Raw genomic sequence first — 17038 nt, forward strand, 5'->3', positions numbered from 1 at the left:
CTCCCTGCTAGGATATAGGTAGAGAAAGCACTGTCCTTTTATTTGACCTACCTGAAATTTTACTTTCCATTTGAGAAAACAGTGTGATGAAAGTTTATCAAAAAGTTTTGGTATGAGGCAGTAGCTTCCAAAACAAGCAAATACACCCATAAAATCTTTCTTCAGATAAGTCCTTCTAGTTGGAATCTGAATAAATATTCAGATAACTTGGTCCAAATTTAGAGAAAAAATGTTTGAGTGGCATGTGCACTTACTTGGCATATGGAATAACTAAGTTCGAGTTTGTGGTATCTGCTCTAGATAGAGGGAGGATATAAAACTGATCCTCTTTCACATTAAATGAGTATCAGAGTTGAAACTGTTGCATTTTATTTTTAAGAATTTAGATTATTTAAGAATTCAAGTGTTAATCTTTGGAAAATATTAATTTTTGGAAAAGGCTAGTTGTGATGTGGTGAGAAGGTAAATATATGTATTTTAAGGTATTGGTTGAATCACAATGCAAAATGAATAAGAAAGAAAGAAATTCCAGAAATATTCAAAAACTTCCCACCCCTAAACAGCATTGAGGTCTATTCTATGGCATTCTTCTTGCATTTAACTTTCAGTTTCTATTAGGTTCATATTTTAATAGAGTTGCTGGATTAAGTTATTGATTTAATTTTTCTATATATTATTTAAAGCTGCAAAATTCTATCCTATGACCAATGGGTCATACTGTTAAAGAAAAAAGATTATTACTACATTAAATAATATAAAGTTTCTTATTTAAGAATACCAGTATTTAAAGGCTTAAGAAATGCATGAGAGGGACATTTAGTCATAGTATTACAGCTTCTTTTGAAAACGTAAAAATAAAAGCAACATGATGTAATCATGAATGACTAGGGGCATTTAACTAAACATATAGAACAACTGGCAAGCACATCAGATAAAATATTGAAGTGTAAGCTATATGGAAGTCTATGATCAGAGGTTGAATAGGTGTTGGACAAGAAAAAAGGAATCCAATTAATGTATGAATTATAATTAGAAAAAAAATGAAAAAAAAAATGCAACAGAAACATGCTATTGGTGATTACAATACACTGTACAACAGCACTGTAACATGGAATCAGATGACAAGAGTCATCATACTTAAAATCCTGGGTGTGTCTGTCTGTCTATCTATCTATCTATATTTTAACCCTAGTACCATTATCCTAGTTTCTTCCCTTCTGTTATAGTGGGACCTGGATTTTAATTTGCAGCTGTGAAGGCTAGCCATGAAACTTTAATTTGGCTCCAGTCTTAAACCTTTCTCAAAGTCACTGATTTTACAAGAGATTTATACTTACAAAACATTTCAGCCTCCTAGTATTTTCTTAGACAGTCTAAAAAATGTCCTGCCTTTAAAATTTTATTTTGAACATCAACTCCTGAAACTTAATACTGTGCTAGACAGGATCATTTTAAAGGCCTCAGTTTTCTTCTCATACCTTTGACTGGTGCGTATTTTATTGTGCCTATTACTGAATGTTCCTCTTAATCCCTGAACATATGCAATGCCTCACAAACAAGCTTTGTGAAAACTAATTAAAAATTGAGGGTTCAAGTGGGAATTTTCCACCAAGGCTCTTATGGTTCCAGTCATGGCTGTGATGTGCCTGCAATAATCAGATGTGCTAAGCGTTGTTTATCTGATGGTGAGATTGAAGCATCCTAACATGGATCCTATTTCTTTTCTGTAAATAAAGGAAAATGTACATTTAGCTCACCTGAATTTATGAAGATGAGCTTCTAATTAATCCATTTAATAAAATAAAAAGAGAAATAGAACAGGAATTTCTCTATGTGTAATCCTCTGACTGATATTATATGTATTGGGCATATGTATATACTGGGGGGTGCTGTTGTCAAGAGCCAACAGTGTAGTACTCCCTAAACAGTGTGGCTAGTTGCAGATAAGAGATGCAGAGCAGTACCACAACATCATATGCTGTGAGTTCTTTACCTCATGACTTTATATTGAAGGCCATTACTCATGTCAGCTATTCAAGACACCACAGCACAACTCTTAGCTTTTACCATGCCTGAGTGAAACATGACAATTTCATGTGCAACAGAAGTGAAGAACTTGAACAAATCTGACTGATAATTCACAGGATTTCAAGATGCATTGCTGTATGTGCCACTTTCACTAATGCATTCACAGAGCAGCACATTGATTGCATTAGACTATGAATCAGTCCAGAGCTAGTGCTTCAGAAGTTCACTTTTGCAGACAAGTATTGGAAAGGGTCTAAAGACCTTCTTTAGCTTCATCTAGAAACGTTATCAGAGGTCACAGATCAGTATTATGGGACTATTATGGAAAAAGTCACTTCCTGGTATTATCAATTAGCTTGGAAAAGAGTATCACAAGTTGGCATAAACATCATCTGCAGCTGGACTCAGGCCAGGATTCTCTGCAAGATTTATTTTTATCTCCAAAAATAAAATCAGTTAGGTCCTAGGACTAACTTGAACTGTTGCATATTGCCAAGCAAGAGCATCTTCAAGGGATGGTTGGAGGGGGACTTACGGGAGGCCACTCATACTGATTCCTCCTTTGGCATGTTAAAGGACTAGTTACAGTCCTGATCTAGTTTGATAGCTGGGATATGCTTGTCTCCATTTTCATCAACCTCTTCCCTCTGAACTTGCATTTTCATATAGGTGATTGTGCTTTCATGACAAAGTTTTTCTGCAGAGACAGTGTTACAAAATTTCCACCTTATACATCAAATCTTGGATTACTTCACAAATGATACTCATAAAGCTTCTGGTCTGTTGCCCCCATATAGATTAGATAAAGCTAAGATGTTTGCCTTGCTGAGATAAAAATCTCACATAACTGTCTGTCTTCCCACCCTAGCACATTCTCCTCAAACTGGGACCCAGCTGTGGCCATGCAGGGGAAAGAGTGAAATCAGCACATTTGCCGTCTTAATGAGAAAATATGGAAAAATATCAGTCTGCACCCCTGCTCTGTTCCCTGAAAAGTGCTACTAAATGGGGGAGTCAGATCAGTGTCTTAGATTGCCCAAATCCCCCTTCCCAGCTTCACCTGTGACAACCTCCTGAAACTGCACTGCCACCTCCAGCTTCTCATAGGAGATGCTGTATCAGCCATATGTTTGCAGTCTGCTACTTCAAACTACTTCTCTCATCCAAATGCCAACCCCGTTTGTGAAGAACAAAACTAAAACATAAGAGTTTTACTCAGCCTTAAATACTGATTTCTCTTCCATGTTTTTCCCCCTTGGCTGGAGAGGAATCTAACTGTGACCAAGCCCCTGGTGCTGTCACACTGCTTGTGTGCTTCCTCTCATTCAGTCCATCAAAGTTGTCCTCACAAGTAGGAAGTTAGCAGCCCAATACATTTTTAAATTGAGTTTTTGGGTAATGTTTCTATTTTATGGCTGCATACTAGCATTTATTCCAAGGAAAGCAGGGTAATAATTTTGATTTCACAGAAATGGTAACATATTGGAAATATGCTTCATAACAAGACTTTGATTTATGCCACCAGCAATGCAATCTCTTCCAGCACTGAGTTATTAGCAAATATTTAGTGGTTAAAATTGTCCTGCAACCAGACAACTAAATCCATTCATTAGGTGTCTTTATGCATCTGTGAGACAACAATGTCAAGTGAATAATAGTTTAGTTTCTAGAATGTTTCAGGCGATACTCTTTTCTTAATGAATATGCATCTCCACTTACTTTTGAATGGTAGACTTTATTAACTTCTTACATGTCCTTTTCTCCCTTTCTGGCTTTTCTGTTTGAAAGAAGGACACAGTTTTTCTGTTTGCCAGAAGTTTTCAAGGATGAACATTGTTTTATTTGCAATGCCTTATTATAAGTGCTGGACTTAATGCTGTCTTTGTTCATTAACTTCATGACTTGGCTCCTGTCCTCAAAATACTTGTCTTGCCAAGAAAATCTCTCTCACTTAATAAGAAGGCAGAAGCAACAGAACAAGTAAATGAATTCAAGGAAATTTCCTGAGTAGGCCTGCTCACCTTCTGAAATTAAGACAGGGCTAGAAGGAAAAGATAGGTCTTATTCCTAGCTTAAATGGAAAAGAGGGAAGGAAACATGGGGGAATTTGTAAAAATCTGTCAGCCATGGAGAGAACTGAGTCCTCAGGGGGAGAGGTATGTAGACACGGAACGAGAAGATAGCTTTTATAGACATGAAGCAGTTATGTAATATGATGAAATGCAGAGAGGCAGAGCTCTAGGGCACAATCATTCTCTGCTAGCACAATGCTCGGTCATGCAAAAAACATTTCCAAACAAGAAATTAACCCAACAGGAATAGAAATTGCAGCTGTAATGAAAAAATGCCATACTCAGCTTTAAGGTTGTTCTGACTGATAATTCTGTGTGTGAGGAGTGTTTCTCTTCAGCTCCACATTCCCCACCCATTCAGCAAAGTAAGCAACAGCCTTAAAGCAGATGCAGAAAAATGCTGGGACGATTTCTTCCTCTGAAATGTTGTATGTCCCTTTATATTTTGGGCTTTATTTCCTAATAGACTAAGGTTTATTGTGGTACTGCTGTCTGGATGTCCATTCATCCATCCACCTATTTCATTAATTTTTCTTCTGTTTCCAAAAGCTTTAGGACCTATTTCTTAGTTTCTGTCAAATTTGAAGGAAGGATCTTACAACTCTGTAAATTCATGGGCAAGCAGAAGAGACCTACTCTTCGGCTGGAGAGAAGATAGGCAGAAATCAGTGGTTATACTGGTGTTTGACATAAGACAGCTGGGAAATCACGATGACCATATTTCTAAGACAATATTATTTTTTTTTCCCCTTGGAATTGGAAGATGCCTCATAAGTGTAACATGGACTTGTCCACTCCTTGATAGGAGACCAAAAGCCAACAGTTGCAAATTCTTAAGAAACAGGTTTGACTAGTTGTTGTTTGGACGGGACATTTAGTGATTTTTATATATCAAATAAAATATGTTATACATAACCTCCATGCACACTAGGGAGATAGACTATATTACTGAATGGCCAGGATGCTGGGTGCAGTTGTAAGCAGGGAAAGATTAAGGAAGTTCTCCTGTAATTTTATTGCAATGTCTAGTGCTATATGCCCATTTTTGTAGAATCTGAAGAATCAATGCTCTCAAGACCAAAAGGAATTTTGCTGAAGGTATATGGACCAACAGGCAGAAACATATGAGACAGAGTGGAGACAGCAATGTTAAATTGTAGTTTCTCAACAGTATTTCCAATCACATATAAGTACTAGTCTCTCAGCAACACCTTCTAGGAATTGAAGAAAGTCCTTTCAGAAACTGTATCTCTTTTTCTAATTCTACTTACAGTCTTTCTTGTTTTCATATGTCTAATAGAGTGTCTATTCTTACCTTTAAGTGACTGCCTTGAATTTACTCACCTTTCTAACATAACTTTATTTATCATGCTTTTTGATTCCATGTGTACTTCAAGAGATGTTTCATATGTTTCATTTATTTTTATGTGTTTTCTCACTCCAGTCTTGTCTGTCCAATGATCATCTCACAATAGCTGTTGTTTTATTAATACTTAATTGATTAAATAATATAGAGACATTTTAATCATTTGTAGATAATTCAGAGTTACAAAGCATGAAAGATACTCATTTGCTAAGTACTTACAAAAAATTTAATACAATGATATGTTGAATATCTAATGAGAATGTGAGGCTAAGCTAAATATTTGATATGTATAAAAGGTAACTTCTCTTTGACAGATGGGGGCTAATTTCCATTTCTTATTTCTGCATCAACATATTCTGTCTTTATCAAATCACAGCACTGTTATAAAGGTGAAAAACCTGATCAATCAGCCCTGAAGTGTTTTCTAAATTTGAGTCTAATTACAAAGTTTAAGATTTACAGAAAGCCACATACAGCTGTCATGGAAGTCACTAGAAAAAAAGTACTAGATATTAAATCAAGAGAGCCATTGTATCCATGTCGGTAAAAAACTGAGAATGCATTAAAAATATATTTAACCCTGTAGGCAGCTACGTACCAAACTTCTGTTTGCTCACTCCCCACAGTTGGATAGGGAAGAGAATTGGAAAAAAAAATAAACAACAACAAAAACGTAAAACTTGGGGGTTGAGATAAAGAGACAGTTTAATATGACAGAAAGGAATGGGAAAATAAAGATAATAATTGTAAAATAATATGCAAAACAAGCGATGCATGATACAATTGCTCACCACTTGTTGACTGATGCCCAGTCAGACCCCAAGTAGCAGCTGCCCCTCTGCCACCTCCCGCTGGGGCCAACATCCCCAGGTTTTATTGTTTTGCATGACATTGTAAGGTATGGGGCATCCCTCTGGGCAGCCTTGGTCACCTGTCCTGGCTGTGTCCCCTCCCAGCTCCTGGTGCACCCCCAGCCTCATCATGGGCAGGGCAGTACCAGGAGCTGAAAAGGCCTTGGCTCTGGGTAAACACTGTTCTGTGATAATCAAAACATTACTGTGTTCACAATGTTATTCTCATCCTAAATCCAAAACACAGCACCATACCAGCTACTAGGAATAAAACTATCTCAGAACAAAATAAAATAAACAAACAAATAAACAAAGAGGAAACAAATATATCTGGGATACAGAAGCATGAAACAAGTCTGTCTCACTTCCAAAAATAAATGACAGTTAGAAAACTAACCTATAATAAAATCCACAGGTCTGCCTAAACACCTGATAAAATGCTTTTACGTATTGTGGCTTGAAATGTTTTGTTTTCATTATTACTTTATCATTTTATTTGCATTATAACTCAGTTCCTAGACTGAATTTGATTTATGTATCCCAATAACATGCATAATGAGGAAATCACCCAATTTAATGAATAAAATCCTTTGTTGAGTGTCTATCTTATTATACCTTTCCTTCAAATTACTCACTTTTGAAATGCTCTAGTGGCTTTTAGTAACATGTTCTGGTTCATAAGGGTACTTAATCATTGAAATAACATGTGTGATGATGCAGTGGTTGATGAAAGATACAATCTTAAAGAGTTCTTCTGAAAATGAATGTGGAAAGGTGGATGATTTATAGTAGCTAGCAGAAGGTTCACTGTCTTAAGTTGCAATAGATGGCAAGAAACGTTGTAGAAGGTTAGTGAAAGGTGAAACTGCCTTATGTTTCTATTCAATTTATTGAAAATAAGAGATGGCTTAAAGCCAACAGGTCTTACATTTCCAGTAAATTCATACAACTGAACTGCTTTGGGGGGCTGCATCTTGGAAAGTGTTTGTTTGTTTTTTTTTTAGCTGAAGTTGTTCGCGTACCTAGTAATACAGACTATATAGTGCTTAAACTATGGAGATGCTCCTTAATACAGTCTTTACTTTGCTAATGTAATCAAACCTAGTTTTTTCTTAAGGGAAGCTTTATTCATGCTATCAAGCTGGAGAAATTTTAAATGTTATTTTCAGATTAGACTGACTTTTATTAAACACAAAAAACAGATTTTACATTCCTGGATAACCATTATACCTCCAAAAGACCCAGACCAAACTGACTGAAAATGGATGTTGGAACATTCCACCTTCATGTGAAAAGCAGCCAAATAGTTTAATTTGTTTATTTGTTTATTTGTTTATTTGTTTATTTATTTATTTTTAGCACAACCAGCCAATATTACGTTACAAGTGATGAAATAAATTTCCGGGCTATTGTGAGCAAATAAAAAAACTTCCAAAAGCACTGCATGTCCTTTCAAACATGGTGCATTTTATCTTTTCCCCAATCCAAATTCTTGTAATTCATTACTTTAACTTAACATTAATTTTGGCACGCACTCACATAGAGACAAATTTCATCTGGAATGAAAGAAAGGACTTCTCAGTGATTGTGCATGCAGAAATCAGATCTCAGGATCTTTATATGAGGTGCTAAAAAAAAAAATAAAAAGAATTAAATTCAAGAGAATAGATAATAACCCAAGTAAATTTAGCAAATAATGGTTCTGAGAATGCCACTAACAGTTACCATAGAAATATTAAAATTTTCTGGCACTAAACATGATATATTATTGTTAATTTTAGATGCTGGTACAAGTCCATTATGATAGCATTGGGGCATAATCTGCATTCTTGAACAAGGGTTTGCAATTAACTTTAGCTGAGTTCATACATACAATTAACTTCAGCTGAGCTTAGCTGAGTGAGGGCACAGAGAGATTTGATGGAGATCTGGTAATTTTACCACCTCCAGTGCTGCCAGGTCTAGTTCTGTATGCTCTCTTTTCACCCATGAAACACAACAGTGACCAGCAACCGCAGTCCAACAGATCACAGGAAGAATCAGAAATTCAGAATGTTCTTCAGCAATGTCAGAGTAATTTATTGCTGGGACCTTATCAGACTGAATACAGTTTTCCTACAGATAGCCCAGCCTTAAGCTAAACCCAGCTTTAAATCAACAGAAAATGTTGCCTGTACAAACCCAAATGTCTTTTAGGATTTCCTCAGAGCAGTGCATACCACACTTCTACTGATGTTAGTGGGATCAGCTTTTTATGATGCGTCCTCACATGACAGGTTTCATTTCAGCACACTGGATTTATGTACCAGTCAGGCTTCATAGTTTTTGTTCTCAAGACAGGAGGAACACAGGATGTCACAACATAAATATACACACACAAGGCAATAGAAGATATTAATTCTTATTTGAGATTATCTAATTCACCAAGGAAGCTTACATAGCTCTAGAGAAAGTCAAGTCAGAAAGAGAGATAGGGAGAAGGACTGATGCTGTGAGATGCAGAGCATGTCCAGCCTCCCTGACGTGCAGCTGCAGTTAGGAATAGGCTGGCTTTTCAGGAGAAATCCAGTCAAGATTGCTGCATAGATGCATTATAGAATGAAATTTGTGCAGCTAAATTTGTGGAGCAGGGCTGTTTAGACAACCTGTCTTTAGAAGAAGTTTTATATATTTGGGAGCATGACACAGACAATATCAAAAATAAATAGGATTTCTAATTTTAAGTGAACTTATTTAAAGTTTAATAAACCCTCAAATTACAAAGTTCGGTGCATTCAGGCTACTTGATGCTTTAAGCTTGAGGTTGGCAGTTTTTCAGTGTTTGTTGATGGCTGAAGCTATCTGGTGATCTGCCAAGCATAAATACCATGCAAAACATTCTTTGAAAGTTCACTGAAGAGTTGCTTCTGTTTCATTTTTATACAGTTAGTTTATTGATATCCACAAGCTATTAGTGTTTTGTGGTGTTTTTTTTTTTTTTTTTTTTTTTTTTTTCTTTCCCAAATGCAGAGATTAATGTAAGCTTTAATAAGAAGAAAATACATTCCACCTAAATTTCTTTATCATTTGTATCTCTACAGTGGAAACAGTTTTATTAACCCAATTAATGCTTAATACCATGCTACTTCATCAATCTTTGTTATCTTTGCACCTCATATGAGTAGAGTTTCAATCACTATATATCACTTCATCGTAATGTTGTAGCTAATTCAATCTAGAGAGAAGTGTGTGAACTTAACTTATTATATTTTTCCCTGCAGAGATTTAGCATGTAGATTTCATCCAGCTAGGCAGCCATTACCTTGTGAATATTTATCTGAGCTGCTTAACCCTCTAGTGCTGATAAGTTGATGGGAAATCTTAGAAGAAAATATTTATTTATGAAACTTTCAGCACTCATTGCCAGTGAAATCCCACTCTCATTGGAATAAGTGTGAGTTTTGTTACTGAATTCAGGATTTTCCCTTGACCTGCTGGACACTTCAGGTGTGGCCAGCAGGTCAAGGTAAGTGATTGTCCACCTCTACTGTGCCCTTGTAAGGTCCCACTTGGAGTGCTGCATCTGGATGTGGGGCCCCCAGCACAAGAAGGACGTGAGGCTGTTGGAGCATGTTCAGAAGAGGGCCATGAGGATGATCAGAGGCCTGGAACACCTCTCCTGTGGAGAAAGGCTGAGAGAGCTGGGGATGTTCCGCTTGGAGAAGAGGAGGTAGCCTTTCAGTACTTAAAGGGGGCTTATAACAAAGGTGGAGAGTGACTTTTAACTTGGCAGATAATGATAAGAAAAGGGTTTTAAAATAGAAGAGGGAAGATTTAGATTATATTTTAGGAGGAAATTCTTTACTATGAGGGTGGTGAGGCACTGGAACAGGTTGTGGATGCTCAAGTGTTCCAAGAAGCCTGGAAGTGTTCAAGGCCAGGTCAGAAGGGGCTTTGAGCAACTTGGTCTACTGGGAGATGTCCCTGCCCATGGTAGGGGGTTGGAACTGGGTGACCTTTAAGGTTCCTTCTAACCAAGCCATTCTATGATTCTATGATGTGATTTCACTTCACCAAAAGAACTCATCTTGAAGCATCTACAATAGCCTTTTATTCTGGACCTGAAGTACACTGTGGTTTGGGACATAATAATAATCAAAACCAAAATGAAACAAAACAAAAACACAAACAATCAAACAAAAGACTTTTCTGGCCCAAACCAAACCAAAACAAAATGAACAAACAAATAAAAACAACATTTGGGGCCTCTACTAAGATGTGTCTGCAAACGAGCAGCCCTTTTGTTAGCTTAAACACTTCTGTTCTTACTAATGATAGTAAGTGCTGAGATGATGTCAGAAGCATGTAGCAAGTCAAACTTCTGGATATATGAAAGGACTAGGAAAATGATGTATCTGAACTGAAATATTAGGGACTGGAGGAAATACAGAAAAAGTAGGTAATGGAGATGATTGACATTTTCACTGTTTCCAGGAACTTTGTGTTGAGAATCAAAATGTTGTTCCTCCAACAATATCTTCTGATTTACTGGGGGATGGCAACAAGGTCCCAGCATCAGCTACAAATACTGCCCATTAGTACAAATTGCCCTCTACTCTTCAGTCAGTCTGGTCAATATGCAATATTTTTATGATTTGTTTCTTTGCACATGTTGGATGACAGATCCAGACAACCTTCTGGACAAGGCTGAGTTGATAAAAGTCTGCAAGTTGGTCTGAGATGTGATAATTTGATGTAAACCAGGTGAAGTGTCCAGTCAAAAGCATCATATTCTCAGAAGATGTACTGGTGGGAATAGCCTTTGGGGCCTAGCCAAACTGTCTTTAGGAGAAAGTGATTTTATTGCTGGAAGCTCTACCATTTGGGCTCATATTGTGCTGCAGGGTATTTAAAATGTGTTATCTGTTCTTGGTATCAGAACTGGTCAAATCATCATTTTATTATCATCAAAGATTAACAATTTATGTGAGGAATTCTGTCTGTTTACATCCAAAACTATAGTTCTATGAAGAATTGTATTTTACACAGATGCAAAGCAAAAGAATATGCTTCAAATAATTTGTTCTTTTTCTCCATTCCATAAACTTTGTGCTTATATGCACATATAATTAGTCTATCTGATTCACTTGTAGCACTGTGCTACAGAATTCTACTGTAGCCATTCAGTATTTTCCTTCTCACTTATTTGGCTGCAGGCTTGTTTTACAGGATTTTGCAGTCTGGGTGAGGTTTCCCAAAATTAGGAGAAACAGTCTGGCTTTTCAATTATGCTGTTGGAAGTAAAACTGCTGTGTATTTCTGTGGGAGCAGTATTCCATGTTTGGGTTTTCTTTTATCCACCATTCACAATCCTTATCTCATGGTCAAATGTAGTAAAGGTTTCTCAGTATGGTAATAGAAACTTGCCTTTCAGAGTCATATTTTCTAAAATGTGCTTGAAGATAATAAAGGATTACAAGAGGCTAATACCTTTCCATAGTAAGCTTTGTTCATCATAGTTTCAGTTCAGCATAGGTGGGAACAGGTATTCATAAAAGTGACCCGGATCCATCACTCTCTCTGAATTACAAGAAAGATTGCTATATGCTGGCTACAGATGACTAGGCACCACCTTTCACTCTTTACACATTCATGTCCATAATACTGTCATGTACTTTTGCATATAACTATATTTATAAGACAATGTCTTTTGACTTGTGCAGCACCTGTGTATGGTGTGCATATGTGTATATTTATATGTATACATGTTTATATATACAAATACATTTGTAACCTCTATTGAAAATGTCATACCTAATTAGAATACGTTGAGGAGAAGTATATTTTTCCCTAGGGTTTAAATGATAATTAAACTTTCATGTTATGTCCTCAATTTTTAATGGAGAAGGAAAATAGCAGCTTACTGATAGAAAAGAGGCACCTTAAGAGCCTGCAATATTTAATAGGTACTCCCAAAACAGAAGTGCTTCTCATGTGCAAATGGGCTACTGACCTTTTAGAGCTCATGAATTTCAGTAGGTGAAGTATAGATATTTTCTAGTATTCTTTGGCAGGATCATGCTACTTTATCTTCTGTTTACCTTCTAAATATTGGCATAGATTGCTTAGAAATGCCATTCACAAATAGTTGTCTTTACATCATTCCTTATTGATCATGATGGTAGGCTGCTGCATTTAGTCCTGATGTCCTGATGTTGATGCTTCTTGTTTGAGGGCTGGAGAAAGATTCCAAATAATGGTGTCTACTGATAGGATGCTGCTAATATAAGAACAAACTGGAACTGCCTTAATAACACCAACAAAATTGCATCTTTCAAGATAATTCAGATCAAAATCACCTTCATTAGTTATTCAATATAACAGATACCATACCTCCTTCAGATACTACATTATAAGCAACAACAATGAAGTAGATATATTAGACAGAATTTGAGAAAGATAAAGTGTATATGAAATGCAGTTTTCTGTGAAATACAAAGGGCAGAAGAAAGAGAGAAAAGTGGGCATGATCATGCCCATCCTTCACTCATATATCATCACTATGTGAATTAAGTGAAATGGGATTTTGCAGTTCTTTACTCAGACAAATTTGTGTGGCACCTATAAAAAAATGCAGCATTATTTGGTCTAGATCACCTGAATTTCTTCAGAGAGCTACCACTCTGCCATTAGCAGATTCTGTATTTCAGTTGCAAGAAGGCTAATCTCACATCACATCATTAGAAAATCTTAGATACTGTACTGTCCACGCTATAACCTAAACAAAATATTTGAACTATATAACTGATTATTTTTTAAAATATTCCAAATGTCAAGTGTAGGGTTCTCCCTTCTTCCATCACTATTGATTTATTCAGTAACACATTGAGAGACTAGTTGGATGCATGTTTGAACAAGGTTGTATTTTAAATTTTTTTAATGTCATGCTGTTTATTCATATATTGTTTAAAATTCAATATTTTCTTCTTTTCACATTTATACATTTTAAAAGGTTGCTGAAAACACACAAAATACTGTGTGAAATTGCTAAATGAGGCTATTATTTTCTTTTGTTCTATGCTAATGAATTCATTAACAGTTGTTTAGTTATCAGGGGTATTCTTCAGTTGTTAGATTAGAAAGATTTTAATCTTATTTCTACTGTGAAGCTGGTCATTAAATATCTGAGAGAAAGTAGATGATTTCTCCTGCAGTAAAATAATCCCCAAACTGCCGAAACATGCTACAAAATACTCTCACAATTTCCTTGACGTGTATTTGTTTAAACTCTTCAGTTTGCTTTTTCATATATTTTCCAGAACATCACAATGAACTGTGCCGACATGTCAACAATCGAGCAAGGAATAATGTCAATGCTGTACTTATAACAAGCAGTGTAAACAGTAAGATACAGTTTTCCCAGTTCTGTTTTGTCAGATTATCTTTTATAAGCCATAGAATAAAACAGACTTTTATAGCTATACTTACCTTGTCTTTAATTAGCGATGAAGCTGCTTAATTCATAGATTGTACTATTTTTGTTGCTTAAAGATTTTTAACACTTAATCATGAACATGTACTTTAAAGATATAGCATATTTCATCTAAGAATCTATAAATGTTTTGAAATCCTGTCATTAATTAATGATGCCTGGTATCACATCTACTTGTGAATGTATTACAAGTACACTTCACTGTTTTACCTGATGATCCCCTATTTCATAGCTGTTTATTTTTATGTACTCTGTCTCTAGATTTTTAACCCCTCCTATCCATGAGCTCTTTGGAGGTACAGGCTGATTATATACTATTAAGGAACATGGTACAGTTTTAAGGAACTTTTTACAGGTTTTTTTGAATTACAGATGGCCTTAATAGGTGACATTAAGGGAGAGTCATGTAAATCAGATTATAAACAGAAATTGTCCTTTCTAGAAGGAAAGTTTGTACATGGTGTGAATGAGAAATGCAAACTGAAGAAAGGGAAATGTTTTACATAATACTGCTTTTGATACTCTTCAAGTCTGTAGGGATTGTGTATGGAGTCACACGTGTGAAGTGCAATGCAAAAATGCTGTGAGATAAACACATACTGTGGGGTAACTATGAGTCATGTTACCAGGCTTGCCCATGCTCTGTTTTGCTAGTATGAAATCATTCTTTAGACTGCTCTGGTTTCTCTCTGTTCTGTTATGAAGCAAAGACATGTACTTTCTATATAACTGGCTCAACTGTTAAATACCATAATCATGTAAATAACCTTATGACTGGTAAAATAAGAAGGTGAGGATTTAGGACAGTCATTATCCTTTCAAAGGCCATGATGACACTTAGCATGTCTAAAAGTAAGCCTGGGTGTTAAGTGCTCTGCTGAAGAATAGCCAGAGCATTCAACACACTGCAGAATAAAACCTCTATTTTCTCTTCCAGCAGCAACTAACAGTGTAGACAAATCAACTACACTTATCTTGCTTCCAATTCCAGCCCCTTTCTCTAGTGACATTTCTCCTTCCACTCATTCTGAGATGATCTTTAAGGCAAACAAAGGTCCCTGTTAGTGAGAAAAATAAAAAGTAGCCCCATAAATATAGCGTGTGGAGACACACCACAGAAATACACCATACAATTCTGTTACTTACCCAGCCATTCACACCCTGACACCAAAAATTTGAAGATCAGGAAGATTTTTCTGCCCTTTGAGAAAGTGCCAGATGCTCTGGAAAGAAGGTTCTTCGCATTATTTCCTACTGCGACTGGCAGAACCCACATTGAGAAGTGGTACAGAGCATTTACTCCTTGCTGTGAGGTCACATAAGAAGTGGCCAGTGGAAAAGACTCAAGCAGTGTGGAAGAAAGAACATCAAATTCTGAATTATGTAGTAAGTGACAGAAAATAAGGTTATTCCTAGAGAGCAGCTGTAGTGCTGGTGTCTTCTGATTAAGTAATTTGCTCGAGACTTAAAGGAGCCAGGAGCTTTATCCAGCATTGACATATGGCCACTTTTACAGTCTGTTTTGGCTTTCAGGATTTTGTGTCTTCTATAACAGAGAAGCTACCATTCAAATGAAAGCAATGGGCTGAAGCAGAAATTACTCGTGGAGTCTTCTGTGCTCGTGTTATGTGGGAAAACAGATGAAACAGCCAGAGAGGTCCCTTCTGGCCTAAAGAGATCTAGGAGTGGAGCATAAAAGATTATGGCTTCCCATATAAGCTAGGTCAAGTGTGTAGGATAGATCCTGAGTGAGTTTTGAAGGCAGAATGCTGGGGTCTGGCAGGTCAGAAAGAGTATCCCTTAAAGAATAAATTAATGTCGAGCCTCTAAAATCAAATCATATCTGGGAATATTCACACAAATGATCCATGTGATTTAGTTATATTTGTTCCAATTTTATATGTGATTTCCAATAAAGTTTGTATAAATACGTGGTTATAGAGGGTAAATTTTAAACTTTCATGTGCAACTGATAGTGTATTTTAAATTCATGCATGCTGAAACGATATAATACTTGTGGGGCACAGGGGCTCCAAAGCACTTGTTCTCTATGCCAGAGTTTAGACAACCAAATAAATCAGAAAAGCATCTGGCCTCATTGTTGCAGTTAAAACCAGACATGAAGAATTACTTTATATGAATGTGATGAGACAAAATTAAATTTAAACTTCTAATGTAGTCAATAAATTTTGCAATAGTCTAATTTTTCAAGGAACCTTGCCTCAAGCAAGCACCACAATGAGAAAGATATATATATAGTTTTTAACTTCTAATGCTGAATATCTGTTTTCTCCACTTAAAAGATTGAATTTCATCAGCTCTATAATTGCACTTATCCAGTTAAGAACTAGAAGTAATATCACATGACTTTATCTATCTACCTGAGTAATTGTGACTGACAGAGGCCATGTATAATTCTGAGGAATACCTACTTGTTCATGGACATTCCATCATTAGAAATCATATGCTAGCCTCTCTAATTAGTCACACATACATAATTTTTTCATCTGTTCTGCAAATAATATGAGGAATGTCTGCTTAAGTGACTGAGATGTGATTTGAAAGCTTTGTAGTGTTTCTGTGTTTGAATGGGTACTGGCTAGGCCCCATATATTTTAAATTGCATCTGTTCTCTCTTTAAAGGTGTTTGTTGTCCATGATGTTTCAAAATTTTAAAATGTTACTTTATTAGGATGCTATTTTTGATGTGATCATGTCCTATGGCAATAAATTGGCAAGCCTGTGCTTTGTCAGTGGACAGTTCTGGCAAAGGTAAGCTACTGATATGATTTATTTCTAATGCCCTTATATAGGCCACCTCATTGTAAAAAAAATTTATAATTATCAAACGTCAGTGCCAACTGCAAAGTTGCTAATGAAACTAAAGTTTTTAAGAAAAACAAAACAAACAAACAAACAAACAAAAAAAACAGATCCTTTAAAAGTTTATTTTCAGAAATGTAACCATAACTGAAATGGTACAGTTTGTGGTTCTGAAATCTATTGCTTTTCAAAAGGGTTCCACACAGAATGATAAAGTGTACTGAATACCAGATTGTGTAACTGAAGGAAAAAAAAAAAAAAAAAAAAAAAGATAAAAATGAAACCGAAGGAAGTGTTGGTCCCCTCTAGCAGTAACAACACCCAGCTCACCCTGTTTTGTACAGTCATTATGCTAAAATGGCCTGTTATTTTCTGCAGCATGTTCATACTTTCAAGGCTACAGTTGCTCATCAATGCAAATAAACTA

Source organism: Aythya ferina (genome assembly GCF_964211825.1).
Source record: "Aythya ferina genome assembly, chromosome: 2".
Taxonomy (NCBI): Eukaryota; Metazoa; Chordata; class Aves; order Anseriformes; family Anatidae; genus Aythya; species Aythya ferina.